Source organism: Curcuma longa, unplaced genomic scaffold, assembly GCF_044706935.1.
Source record: "Curcuma longa cultivar G26 ecotype Majalengka, Jawa Barat unplaced genomic scaffold, ITB_CL_G26_1.1 contig_16266, whole genome shotgun sequence".
NCBI lineage: Eukaryota > Viridiplantae > Streptophyta > Magnoliopsida > Zingiberales > Zingiberaceae > Curcuma > Curcuma longa.
This window is the reverse complement of record NW_027430308.1, coordinates 1-14,884: the sequence shown is the minus strand read 5'-3', so window position 1 is coordinate 14,884 and position 14,884 is coordinate 1. Positions and strand designations below refer to the sequence as shown.

Here is a 14,884-nt window from a genome sequence, read left to right as displayed (position 1 = left end):
AGGGTTTCATTGTTATTTGATGCCTTGATGATTTTTGGGATGATGTATGATGTTGTGAAATTCTTTCAAGAAAGCAAAAGATCTAGTGCCAAATTATCTAGAAAAAGGTTAACACGAGTGGTTTTAACCTCTCATTGTTCCATTTGTTTTGAATTGTTAAATTGAGATGGAACTAGTTGATGACAAAATGCATTCAGTAATTTTTTCAAGGCAATGAAGTTGAGGAGTTATTTGGAGGGGTTTCTAGTGATGAGAAAATCAAATGTTACAACATTGTGCCAAAGAGAAGAACTAATGTTTCATTTTAGAATTTTGGAGTTTTTGTAGAGCGGTTTCAATGGAATTCACTGAGCTGAATTGTTGAGAAGGTATTGAGTATTGGAAAGCTAAAGAATTCAGAATTATATGGTTTAAAATCAAAGGGAAAAATAAAATGAAGGAAGAGGTGAACACTTGTGAGAAAGTTGTGAAAAAAAAATTTTTTGAATTGTTTTTTGTTTGGATTTCCTCCAAAAAAAAATTGCAAATCATTTGAAGAAGCTAAATTGGAATGCAAGAACTGGTGAAGCAAGATCAGCAAGATCAGAAAAAAAAAAGAAGAGAAAAGAAAAGAGAAAAAAAGAGACGTTGAATGTATCGAGGAGTATCAAACACCTGATCAGTGATTGGACCAAAGTAAACTCCATTTCAGTGGCTTTATAAACAACCAACTCAAATGCCAAATCTTCAAACTGCTGCTGCAACAGAAAAGAAGAAGCAAAAGCAAAAAATCAGAAATTGCAGTTTTTAATTTTCAGTGGATGAATCCATGGAAACCTACTTCTATTCAATTGCTTCCTAAGCAACAAATTCAGATGTCAAGTTTTCCAAATCGTTGATGGCAGCAATCAGAAAAATCAAAACAAAACAGATTGAAAAAAAAATCAGAAAAACAAATTGCACTTTGCATTTTTCAACCAACATTTTGAATTTTTGAGGGGCTAATCTGAATTCGAATTGCACAGAACTTTGCGTGGTCATTGGCATTATCAATCAAGCTTCATGATGCAAAAAGAATGGAGGAAAAAGAGCAAGAAACAAGAGAGGAAAGCAAGAATTTCATTTTGAGAAAAAATCAGAAAAAACCAGTTTTTCAGCTTTGTTTTCCAGCCAACTGTTGCCATCTTTGAGCTACTGATCCGAAATGGCATTTCATGGAAATTTGCATGGTTATTAGCCTTATCAATCAAGCTTTATGATGCAAAAAGAATGGAGGCAAAAGAGCAAGAAACAAAGGAGAACAAGCAAAGTTTCAAACTCAATTTCAATAATTTTCAGAATTAAGCGTGCCATTGATACATTGAAATTGCGGTTTCATGTGAAGTGAATTTTGACTTATGATGATTGGATGCTATTTCTTATCTCTTGTGAAACCTAAATGAGAAAGAATGGGGCTTGATTCAAAGAGAAATCACAAAATGGCACATTTGTGGAGAGGTGTTAAAGAAATAAAGAAAAGAAGAAGAAGAAGTGAAGAGTTGTATCAAGGAATGGAACCTCATGAGTTTAGACCAGAATTGTTTCATGGATTCGAAAAGAACATGGAAACAAATGGAATGCAAAAGAAAGAAAGTAGAAAAGAGGGCAAGAGATCATTGATTAGCATTGGATTGTATTCATATCTACCACTACACTTCAAATTCCTTTAAAGCACTTCCTTTGAAATTTTCTTTCTACAATTGCATTTCATTGATATCAGTTCTTGATTTCTTTATATCTCTTCAATAATCCTTAATAGATGTGGATTCCAAATCAAGAATGCTAGTGGAGAGTAGAAAGCAAGCAAGCTTATGGAAGTGCTTGAAACTTAAGTTGTTTGAGTGAGCCCTACTTTACTTTGATAATGAATTAGAATTAGGGTGAGAGCCACTGATTTACATATTGAAAACAACCTTGTGAGACTGAGTGTGATGCATTTATCTTAATTAGGCACGATGGATGAAACTTACTAGGCAGTTAACCGAGCACAAGGGTCTAATCCATGGGCTTAAGCTTTTGAGACTTTACAAGCTTAGATAATTTTCTTTTAATTGTTTTCTAAATATGATTGAGGATGATCTAGGGGGTACAATCTTAGTTTGGTTTTGTTGACTTGAGCGGGACGCTCAAGGTTAAGTGTGGGGGAATTTGATAAGCTAGGGTTTATGCATTTTTTTAATCGATTCAATTTTAGGTTTTTGCATGAAAATAATTATTTATTGAATCGATTTGATCATGTTTGTGCTATATTATATAAATTGAGGCTTGATTCTAATTTTCATGATTTTATGGCAATTTTTGCATTAATTGAATTTTAATTGATTTTAGGGCTCAAATCGGACCCAACTCGAGCTCAACCGTGGTCAAATCGAGTCAAATTGATCAAGCCAACATGGAGGACATGATCTAGATCGAGCCTGATTAAAATCTCTCAAATTTTTGGAAACCCTAAGCTGCCCTAAACCCCAGATCAAGCCTGCACCGTTGGATCAGGAATCAAGGGCCCAGATCTGTTGATTAATCAGGGTATTAAAGCCGAAAATTTAGGGGATAAACAGTGCTGGCTGCGCACTATTCATCGTCTCCGCCCCGCGCGTATTCCCCTGTTGAGGAGCGTAGCTCCACAGCCAGTCCCATCCCGAAATTCCAATTCCATCGTGTTTTCTGATCGTTGAGGAGGCTGGAACCAGTTCATTGGGCAGCAATCGGCGGTTGGAAGCTCGACGCCAGAGAGGTTTTCATCGGCGCGACACTCCCCTGTTCGCTCCAATCTCGGCGAGTTACGGCATCTTCAGCAACCGGAATCGGAGGAGGGGTTCTCCGATGGTTTCGGAGCAAGCTTGAGGGGTTGGAAACTTCACCGGCGCGAGGAGAGGAGAACCATTCCAGTTTGCAGCTTCAAACTTCACCGGCGCCCGACTCTGTTCCTGGGAAAGGGTTTTTCTCCAGATTTTCAGGAGCTATGGATGCGAGCACGAGTTCATTGGATTGCATTCCAGCTTCTTAAAGGGATGTCAGAGACATTAAGTGGTTAACGGCGGCTTGTTTGACACCAAACCGAGGAGCACGAAGAAGAGGAAATCGTGGATTCAGTCATTAGTCTAATGCTTACGTTTAGATTTTAATTTGTTTTAGAGCTTCCTTAGATTGATTTGTTTTAACCCTTTCAAAGGTGTTGCTGAAACTTCAAAGCCACGAAAATATCACTGTTCCGTGCCAAAGCCACGCCAATATCACTGTTCCGTGCCAAATTATTTTCTCCGGATTGGGCTTGATTTGTTTCCTTTGCTTGAGCTTGCATCAATAGCGTTAAACCCCATTTAGGTTGTATTTAGACTTCATGTATCAGTCCACTAGGTAGATTGGTTTGAGTAGGGATTGCATTGCTAGCTAAATTGCTTTGTTTGCATTTCATGTTTAACTTGTATGTTTTATGGTTTTGATGATAGGTTTAGTTTGCTTTAGGGTTTCATCTTTGGCATCTTCACTTACTTGTTGATTTTTTTAGTTACATTTCGTTTCAAAACATCAAACCCCCATTTTCATAGAAAACCCCAAAAACACGACATCGAAAGCTCAATTTAAACGATTTTCTACTAACCTTGGAAAAACACGACTCGAGGCCCCTATACTTGATTTATTCAGATTAATTGTGGGTTTTTGATAATTTATAAAATCAATTTGCAACCCTATTCGTGACACATAGCTATCTAGGGTTGTCAGTAAAAAAATTCTAAATATGCATGAAGTGTTCAATTCCCTCTTAATCAGGTCTCCCCCTGAATTAATGCCTTAACATAAAATTATATTTTCTCCCCCTGAACTTGATATTCTTTATTTCAAAAATATTACAAGTATTTCAAGTTCTTTAATTTTTTAAAATCTATTGAACTTGAAAGTAATCAATTGAACTTGAAAACTCACTTTACTCTCCCCCTTTGACATAATCAAAAATAATCTTTAAGGGATTGAGTCCAAGCTTTTAATAAAAAAATATATTTAGATAAAAAAATTTCTCCTTGGGGCACGTGTCCAACTTGAGTTTTAGCTAACTACTAGAAAGTAAAAGCTTGACCCAGTTAGCCAAGTTTAAGTGTATCATCCCAATGATCATTTGGATATAGGTACACTTAACTTGATCAATATTTGTTTAAAGTCTAAGTAAGATTCGATGCACTGACTTAAGTATCTTTGTACTTAGACTAAAATCCTATACATTTCACACTGTTCTATGTTTCACAAACACAAGCAAGTTACCTAGTGTGCTTTGTGAGATGTCCACCTAGATCTATAGGATCATGCTTTCTAGGGGTTTGAGTCTAGTCTAAGGCTAAAACATTCATTTCTTATATTTGAAAAATAAAATTAAAATTAAGTTTTTCAAAACTAAAGTAAATAAAATTTTGAAATCATTTTGAAATCTTATTTATAATAGATTCAAAACAATACAAATATGTGAATTTTGAAAATCATATTTTACTATTCTACCAAATATCATCCTAACCGTTAACAAATAATAGAAAAGCAACAAATAATGCATATTAAAAAATATATGCAGAGTAAGTTAACGAAATATGACAAGAGTACAAGTTAAACAGCTAAACACTGATACTATATGTCCAAAATAACAAGGTAATCTACTACTGTGGTGGTGGTGGTGCTGGTGGCTGCTACATAGCTCTAAGTATCTGGAGAATCTCTGTTATGCTAGCACCCTGAGCATCAAGTCTCCCAACAATAGTCTGAAGTGACTCCTCCACTCTGGTCAACCTCTGGTCAGTGGTCAGTGGTCAGTGGAGGAGGTGGAGCAGGTAGATCTAAAAGTCCAAGAAGCTCATCTAGCTCGATTCTAATATCTATGTTGGGTGCTGGCTCGGGCTGAGGCTGAGGTGGGTGCCTCCAAGAAAGTCTTCCCTCATCATCCACAGCTACACCACCTAGGGATAGATTTCTAGAACCTATATGATCAAAATCACCAGGAGGTAGAATATCACCAACAGTGGTATCTAACCCTAGTGAGCCTAGAAGTCCTGTCAAAATGTGACAGTAGGGCATGTGGACTCTCCTACTAGTCACTACAGAAGATGCATAGATGATGGTATGAAACATAAGTAGTCCTAAGTCTAAATCTAACCTATGAATAAAAGCATATAGTAAAAATGAGTGAAAGGGTCTCATCTGAGTGAGATCCTTAGTAGCAAGTGGCAGAATGCAGAGGATGTAGGATCGAAATACGCGCTAGAGGGGGGGTGAATAGCGCGTTGCACGCTTTTCAATTTTCGTAAAACTTTGAACGCTTACGGAAGCTAAAACAGAGAACGATGCGGAAACGTAAAAGATAAAGTAAGCAGGTGACACTTTTTGTTTTTACTTGGTTCACAGCGCAACGCTGCTACTCCAAGGCCCACGGTCCTTGACCGTTTACTCTGGGCAATCCACTAAGTCACTTGCCCCTTTTCGGCAGCAAGTGTATCGAGAAAAATAATACAAAACCCGATTACAAGTATTGAACGAATGGAAATACAGGGTTTGCTTTGTTACCGAACTTCTTGCTTTCTCGGTCGCTCCCCGGAAGTAGATTTCGGCGCCTCGGTGTGAAGTTGAGTAGCTTGGAGCAGGTACAGCACCGACGTCGAAAATAGAAGGCTCGGGAGTCGCGAGAACAGAGTTCGGAGGCTTTGGAAGTTGATGTTCTCGGCTGCTGGTCGCGGCTGCTTATATAGCCTTGCTGAGTCGACTCAGATGCAGATCTGGGTCGACTCCAGCTTGCGTGGCAGATAAACCTTTATCGTCTTCGCCCGTTATCCTTCCTGAGTCGACTCCGATTGACTTCTGGGTCGACTCCAGTCGCGGTGGCATCAGCGGCGATAACTTTTGACCCTGAGTCGACTCAAAACCTTACCTGAGTCGACTCCAGGCTGAGTTGGCGGAAAGTCGACGCGCAGACTTCCGGATTCCAGCTGACTCGGCTGGAGTCGACTCCAGAACCCATCTGAGTCGACTCCAGACCCGAAAATTCAACTTTTTGTCCGGAGTTCGCATTCGTCTGACTTTTCCTTCCTGCAAAAGATGTTAGCTAAAATGATAACATGCAAAGGATTAAGTTGGTTCATCGAACCAACTACGAGTCTTAACTTCGGATCTCCAGTGAGACCCTGGGTTAGACCGACGCCTAATGTTCCTCTTGGGAACGCGTCCTCACCCACTCCCCTCGGGAGAATTTACCTGATTGCCAACTGAGTCCTCCTGACTCGTTGGACTTTGTGCTCGGCTCTGTCTTTGCCCCCCAGGATTTGTGCTGCAACTGATCCTCCTGATCAGCCCAGTCTTCTGCTGCAACTTGGTCCTCCTGACCAAGCCCAGACTTCTGCTGCAACTTGGTCCTCCTGACCAAGCCCAGACTTTACCTGGTGCACTTTGACTCTGCCAAGACTTCATGCCTAGCAGCACTAGGACTTAACCTGTTTCCTGTAAGCTCAGTTCAACTTGGTTAGCCAAACCACATACTTAACTTGATCCTAGTTCCATAATCAAAACTCTGGTTCGATCTGCTAGTGCTTCCTGCACTAACAATCTCCCCCTTTTTGATTATGGCAACTTAAGGTTTCAAGTTAAGTTATAAATCACAACTTACATTAAGCATTACAATAAGCATCACAAAAACAAGTAACATCAATAACACAAGCATCACAAGTAACATAAAGAAAAAATGCATGTGCATGTACGTGTGTTACTCCCCCTGAATTCCTTACTCCCCCTGAATTCATTATTCTCCCCCTCATTCAAAGAATTTTAAAAATTTCTAAACATATAAAATTTTAGCACATATAAAAATTTAACTTGAACCTTTTTATTTCTCTCCCCCTTTGACATAATCAAAGGGCAATCCACTAAGATACTTGCTCCTTGCGGTAGCAAGTATATCGAAAAAGGCGTTACAAAAATTCGATTACAAAGCTATTGATTGGAATTTAAGTACAGCTTTTTGTTACCAATTTTTGCGCTCCCCGGAGTATGGATTCGGCGTCTCGGTGCTCGTTGAAGTAGCTTGATGTAGTCTCGGCACCAACGTCGAAGATCGGAAGCTTAACGGACGCGAGGAAGGCGTTTGAGAGCGAAAGGAATAGATGGCTCGAAGGCTGCTCGCGACTGCCTTATATAGTCGAGCTGAGTCGACTCAGATAGGCATCTGGGTCGACTCCAGCCGACGTGGCAGATAAAACCTTATCGTTTATCCTTCCTGAGTCGACTCTGGCTTGCTTCTGGGTCGACTCCAGTCGCGGTGGCGGCGGTGGCGATAACTTCTTGACCTGAGTCGACTCAGAACGCTATCTGAGTCGACTCCAGCTCCGCTGGCGACGACTTTGACGCGCAGACTTCCGGATTTGAGATGACTAGGCTGGAGTCGACTCCAGAACCTATCTGAGTCGACTCCAGACCCAAAAATCAGAATTTTTGGACCGGAGTTAGCTTTTATCGAGCTCTTCTTTCCTGCACAACAAGTTAGCTCGAAACATGATAGTTAAAGAACCAGTCGGTTCACCGAACCGGCTTCGAGTCTTAACTTCGGATCTCCGGTGAGATCCTGGGTTAGACCGGCGCCTACTGTTCCTCGTAGGAACGCGTCCTCACCCACTCCCCTCGGGAGAATTTACCTGATGCCAACCAAGTCCTCCTGACCTGTTGGACTTTTGCTCGGCTCTGTCGTTGCCCCCCAGGACTTGAACGCAACTGATCCTCCTGATCAGTCCATTCTTCTCTGCAACTTGGTCCTCCTGACCAAGTCCATTTCATCCGCAACTTGGTCCTCCTGACCCAAGTCCAGATCTTGCCTGGTGCACGTTGACTCTGCCAAGTCTTCTTACCTAGCCACACTAGGACTTAACCTGTTCTCTGCAATCTTAATCCAACTCAGTTAGCCAAACCATAAACTTAACTTGATCCTAGTTCCATAATCAAAACATAGGTTTGACTTGCTAGTGCTTCCTGCACTAACACTAGAAAGTAGTAGCTTGACCTAGTCAGCCAAGTTAAAGTGTATCATCCCAATTTAAGATTTTATCTTTTGTTTTGGGACACTTAACTTGATCAATTTGAGATTAAAGTCTAAGCTTTTGGTTCGATGCACTGACTTATAGCATCTTTTTGGCTTAGACTAGAGGCCTATACATCTCACACCGTTCTAAGTTTTTGTCAATCACAAACAAGGTAACTAGTGTGCTTTGTGAGATGTCCACCTAGATCTATAGGTACATGCTTTCTAGGGGGTTTGCTTCTAGTCTAGGGCTAAAACATTTCTTTTCTTTATTTTTGAAAACAAGTTAAAAAAAAATTCAAAAATAAGTAAGGTTTTGAAAAATATTTATAATAGATTTGAAAACCATGAGTTTTTGAAAATAAAAAAATTCTTTTTCCTATTCTACTAAACATAATCCTAGTTTTCTTCTAAGTACTAGTAAGTGAGCAAGAGAACAAGTAAAATGATAGTAATAATACATGTCTAGTATCACAAGTCTAGCAAGTAACAGCATAAGTCGAAAGATAGGTAAGCAATATACATGCATAGCATCAGTCAAACATCCAAATCAAGTCAAACATCCAAATCAAGTCTGAGTGTCAAATAAACAATCTACTGAGGTGGTGGAGGTGGGGGTGGTGGTATCTGTAGAGCCCTCACAAGCTGTAGAATCTCAGCCATACTCGCAGACTGTGCATCCAGACGTCCAATAACTGTCTGTAGAGTCTCCTCCATCCTATCCAATCTCTGGTCTGTCGTCATGGGTGGAGGTGGAGCTGGTGCATCAGGTAAAGCAAGGAACTCCTCTATCTCTGCTCCTAGCTCTATGTCTGCTAAGTTTGGCTGAGGCTGGTCCTGGTCCTGGTCCTGCTGATGATGCCCTCGTGGCTGCTGGATCTGAGGCTGCCTCCATGATAATCTCCCCTCAGCACTAACGTCTATGTGACCTAGAGTGATCTGTCGGCTGCCAATACTGTCATAGTCTCCATGGGGTATGATCTCACCTATGGTGGTATCCACCCCCGAGAGATGCAAATATGCCTGTCAAAATATGACAGTATGGCATGTGCACTCTCCTACTGGTCACTATAGAGGCGGCATAGATAATAGTATGAAGGATGAGGAGTCCAAGGTCAATATCTAGTCTGTGAGTGAAGGCATAAAGGAGAAAGGAGTGAAATGGTCTCATGGGAGTCAGGTTTTTTGTGGTTAATGGTAGTATACAGTTCACTATAACTCTATAAAGGACATACTCCTGGACCCTAAGATCAGTGGAGGAGAAGTGGACCAGTCCAGGGGCTCTATCCTGCTGGAAGAAATAGGTGTGCATAACGTCTAGAGTAATCTCCTCGTAGGGCTCATCGAAGGGCATGCAGGAATGAGGGTAGACTATGAACTGGGAGGCTGAAGGTCGAAATCCTATGAATGAATTTATCATGGCTGGTGTGATCGTGATGGTCCTACGCCCGACTCTAGAGATAATAGTATTGTCGTCCTGAAGGTCAAGGTTGTTATAGAATTCTGAACACAGGGTTGTGTTCATGGGAGAGGTACAGTAGACAAGTCGATCTAAGTGGTAGTGGGTGATGGCCTGAACTGATAAGGGACAAGAACGTGTAAAGAATCCCCTATCTAATGATCTACAGGGAAGTGCAATATAGGTAGTCTGTTCAAACCTAAGTCTATGTCCTTCAGTAGGGAACCTAGGGTCTGTTGAGGGGTTACTATTGAAGGCAGCCTCTCTAGCTCTCTTTGCTCTTCTAAACAAGTAATACAACGTAAATAACAGAAGGAAATACAACAAAAATGAAAAAAGATTGAGAATAGAATGTTACTTAGGACCCATAGGGCTTTCCTAAGGAAAATATCAGCTTCAATCCAAATCTCTTAACACCTTTTATGAGTGAAACACAAAGAAATGCATGATCACCCACTGCGTATTCTAACATTCTTCGTCTCTGATCTGCATAACTCTTCTGTCGACTCTGAGCAGTTAGCAGTCACTATCTAATAACCCGTACTAGCTCAGCATCCTGCTGAAGGCTTTGCGGTCCCAAAAATTGACGTTCACCAACCTTATCCTATAAAATAGGAGATCTACATGCTCTACCATAGAGTGCCTCAAACGGTGTCATCTGAATAGCAGAGTGGTAACTGTTATTATAAGCAAACTCTACCAAATGTAGGTGATCCTCCCAGCTACCACCAAAATCTAAGACACAAGCATGCAAAAGATCCTCTAGAGTCTGAATAGTTCGCTCTGATTGTCCATCAGTCTGAGGGTGAAAAGCAGTGCTAAAACGCAGTTGGGTACCCAGTGCCTTCTGGAAACTCTACCAGAATCTTGAAGTAAAGCGTGGATCTCGATCCAAAATAATAGTGAGGGGAACACCATGGAGTTTAGTAATCTCTCTACAATATAGCTCTGCTAGACGTTCAAGAGATTCTGTCATACGAATCGGCAAGAAATGTGCTGATTTGGTTAATCGATCAACGATCACCCAAATCGAATCATGTTTCTTCTGCGTCCTTGGTAGTCCTGTGACAAAATCCATAGTGACATGCTCCCACTTCCATTCTGGCACTGCGATCTTCTAAAGTAACCTGGCTGGTTTCTAATGTTCGGCCTTAATTTGTTGGCAAACTCAAACACCGAGCTACAAAATCTACAATATCTCATTTCATACCTTTCCACCAGTATGCACATTTCAGATCTTGATACATCCGAGTACTACCCAGATGGACTGCAAATCTGGATCGATGTGCTTCTCGTAGGAGATCTTCCTTCACAAGGTGTACCTCTAGAACGCATAACCTGCCTCAAAATCGTAGAGATCCATCCATATCATGGGAGAAATCTGGCTTAGGGCCTAACTCCAACTCACTAGCGATCAATCAGAGATACTGATCTTCCACCTTACTTTCCTTGATCCGCTCAACTAATGGAGATTGTGCAATCAAGAGACCAATATGCCATGTTGTGTTTTTCCTACCTCATTCAAATCTAACTCCGTAAATTGTCTGACTATCTCCGTAACTGCTACTCTGTGACATGCCAATACGCTCTGGACTTCCTGCTCAACCCATCTGCTACTACATTAGCTTTTCCAAGATGATAGTTGATAGTGCAGTCATAGTCTTTCAGAAACTTCATCCACCTTCTTTGTCTAAGGTTTAACTCTTTCTGCGTAAATAAATTTACTCTTGTGATCTGTGAATATCTTGAAGGTAATACCGTAGAGATAATGTCTCTATATCTTAAGTGCAAAGATGATAGCCGCCAATTCCAAATCATGTACCGGATAATTCTTTTTATGGTCTTTCAGTTGTTGAGAAGCATATGCCACCACTCGATTGTGTTGCATTAAAACTGGCCCTAATCCCTATATAGATGCATCCGTGTACAGAATGAATCCATCCTCTCCAGAGGGAATAACTAAAACTAGAGCACTCACCAATCTCTACTTAAGCTCTTGAAAGCTTGCTTCACAAGCATCAAACCAAGTAAATTTGACCCCTTTTCTAGTCAACTGGGTCAAAGGTGTAGCAATACTAGAAAACCCTTCAACAAACCTCCGATAATACCCAGCTAGTCCGAGAAAGCTGCGAATCTCCTGCACTGATTTTGGTGATTCCCATTTGACAACCGCTTCAATCTTCTGGGGGTCTACCGAAAATCCCTTTGCTAGAAATTACATGTCCTAGAAATCCCATAGAAGTAAGCCAGAAAGCGCATTTACTGAACTTTGCATATAAACATTCCTTCCGTAGTATTTCTAAAACCACTCTGAGGTGTTGTTCATGCTCCTCCTCTGACCAAGAATATACCAAAATATCATCAATGAAGATAATTACAAAACAGTCTAAATATTCCAAGAATACCCAATTCATTAAATCCATAAATGTTGCAGGAGTATTGGTAAGCCCAAATGACATTACCAAAAACTCATAATGTCCATACCGGCTACGAAAGGCAGTCTTCTGAATATCAGTATCTTGAACCCGTAACTGGTGATAACCTGATCTCAGATCAATCTTTGAATATACACAAGTACCCTTAAGCTGATCAAACAAATCATCAATTCTAGGTAGAGGATACTTGTTCTTGATAGTTACCGAATTTAACTACCTATAATCAATGCAGAGCCTCAAGGAACCATCTTTCTTCTTAACAAATAGAACCGAAGCTCCCCAAGCAGAAATACTAGGGCGAATGAAACCCTTGTCAAGTAACTCTTGAAGCTAGACCTTGAGTTCCTCCAATTCTTTTGGTGCCATCCGATATGGAGCTTTCGATATTGGAGTTGTACCAGGTAACAACTCAATCGCAAACTCTACTTGTCGTGGAGGTGGCAAACCAGGAAGTTCTTCTAGAAATACATCGAGATATTCGCGAATGATAGGGACCTCAGAAAGTTGTACAGAATTATCCACATCGGCACTCACTAAAGATAAAAGATATCCCTCGCATCCCCGAGCCAACAACTGTTGAGCCTGGAGAGCTGAGATAATAGATACCCCTCGATCGATAATCCCTGTAAATTCCCATGATGGCTAGTTTAAGGATCGAAAGGTCACTACTTTACCATGACAATCAACTATGGCATGGTATTCTGATAGCCAATCCATACCCAGAATAATGTCAAATTCGGTCATCTCCAACACATGTAGATCCACTATAAGGATACGACCATCGAAATTTAATGGACAACTCTTGACCTCCTCATTTGACATTAACACTCCACCAAATGGTGTCAACACCGATAATCCATAAGATCGAAGGGTTGGAACCCTCCCAATCTTGCATACGAATTCTGGAGAAATAAAAGAATGCGAGCTACCAGTATCTATCAATATATCTATAGAAAAATTATAAATAGAAATAATACCTCGGATAACTGATCCTCCAGCTCGTTGTGCCTCCTCACGCGTCATGGCATATACTTGTCCTGCCTCTGAACCCGACTGCTGACCCTTCTGGATAGAAGAAGAAGGTTGACTCTGATCTTACGAAGGCTGGTATGACTGGGTCAAGGGCTGATAAGGCAGTAATGGATACTACTGGGGTGGAGGTACTACTGGAACAGAGCTAGGCAAATATGGCAGAGACAGAGCTGGCAAGTTCTGCTGGAGTGGAGGTACCGTCTGATACTCGCTCCTCACTTGGGATTGTAACTGGTAGAGTTGTGGTTGTGGAACAAACTGGGTAGGTGGAGGATTTCGTTGCTGGTGCTGTGAAAATCTCTGTGGACCTCTCTAAGGCCGAGATTGTGGAGGTCGTGGCGCAGGTTGAGCCCGCTGAGACTGTGATCCTCCTGCTCGATGTTGTGCCCTCAAGGTACAATTTTTCTATATATGTCCTAACAATTTACAGTAGAAACATATATTCTGATCCAATGAATATTCTGATGCTGTGTGATTTATGACACCGCATTGAAAACACTTCGGGGGTAATTGGCCTCGCTGGGATGGGAGTGGGCAACTAGATCCCTGTGCTACCTTGGACACCTTCGGTGGCCGTGAATACTCTCTGGTTGCATCCTGATCATGAAATCGACGACGACTCTGTTGTCTAGAGTGTGATGTCAGCGAGGTCTGTCGACTAGCTTCTTTTTCTTGGGAGATTTGTTGCTGAGTTACCTCAATCATTATAGCTCGGTCCAGTGCTTCCCGATAAGTAGTAACAAGGAATCCAGCCATCTTGACCTGAATATATGCTGCAAGTCCCTGTGTAAAGTGAAGCATGCGATCATAGTCTTGAGCTATCATATGTGGGCAAAATTCTGCAAGTCCACTAAACTCCATATTGTAGTCTAGAATGCTTCGGTCACCTTGCTTGAGATTCATGAATTCCTGACATCGAGCAATACAAAATGCTCTAGGAAAATATTGTCTCTTGAACGCCTCCTTGAATAACTGCCAAGAGATAACCTGATCTTCGAAAACAGTCTGCTGCATCTCCCACCATGTGGCTGTCTATCCTCTAAATGATATGCAACTAGCTCTACCTTCTCGATGTCAAAACAAGACATGTACCCAAATGTATTCTCAATATCCCTTAACCATGTACGCACCATCCAAGGGTCATGGCTCCATGGAATAGGGTAAAACGATCCTTTACAAAACTCGCAAGCAAAGGAATATGAGCCTTCTCCATGATAATAACTAGTGTAGGGATGACTAATTCGGTCGGATGAGCTTCCATGGATTAGGTTGTCCCTCATGATGACCACCAACTCTGACATTGGGACCAATCAGAGCCTCTGGTATCATCTCCGATGGGGATAGTGGTGCTTCAGGCAAATCCTGATCGCCTCTGAGTAGTAGTGGCACACCGACGTGTACTGATGAGCGTGAACAAAGAGAAGCGCAGAAACAGAAAGACAACGAAGAGAAGAGAAAGCTTGCTCAAGTTTCTGCACCGTACAGAAAATACTGCAACCATGGTCTTATATAGACCTGAAGAGAAAGCTTCGTTCGTCGCCTCGGCTTGGAGCGACGCGACTGCGCCTCTTCCTCACGTGGGACGCGACCGCACCTCCTCTTCGCGAGCAAAAATAAAATCAAACCGGATTTGCACAAAAATAAAATAAAAGTAAAACCAAACCAAGGTTGGATTCGGGACAGCAAAACCAAACTGGGCCGCTTGCATGTGCGAGGCCCACGGGGTGGGGATTTGCACCCCCCCCTGCGCGCGATAATCACGGGCGTCGCGCCCGGTTTATGGATTTCTGGTTCAGACCCCCCGAACCCACTTGATTTGGGCTCGACCCGCGCATGCGTGTAGGTCTCCTTAACATTTCTAAGCATGATGGGAAGGACTTGATATATAAGGCCTTCCATCTTTCT

The 14,884-nt window shown here is 41.6% G+C and overlaps 1 pseudogene; it reads right to left on the bottom strand.

The window, feature by feature from the left end:
* Positions 1-8,647: 8,647 nt before the first annotated feature.
* LOC141816354 (uncharacterized) lies at positions 8,648-14,379 on the bottom strand (annotated as a pseudogene).
* Positions 14,380-14,884: the final 505 nt, after the last annotated feature.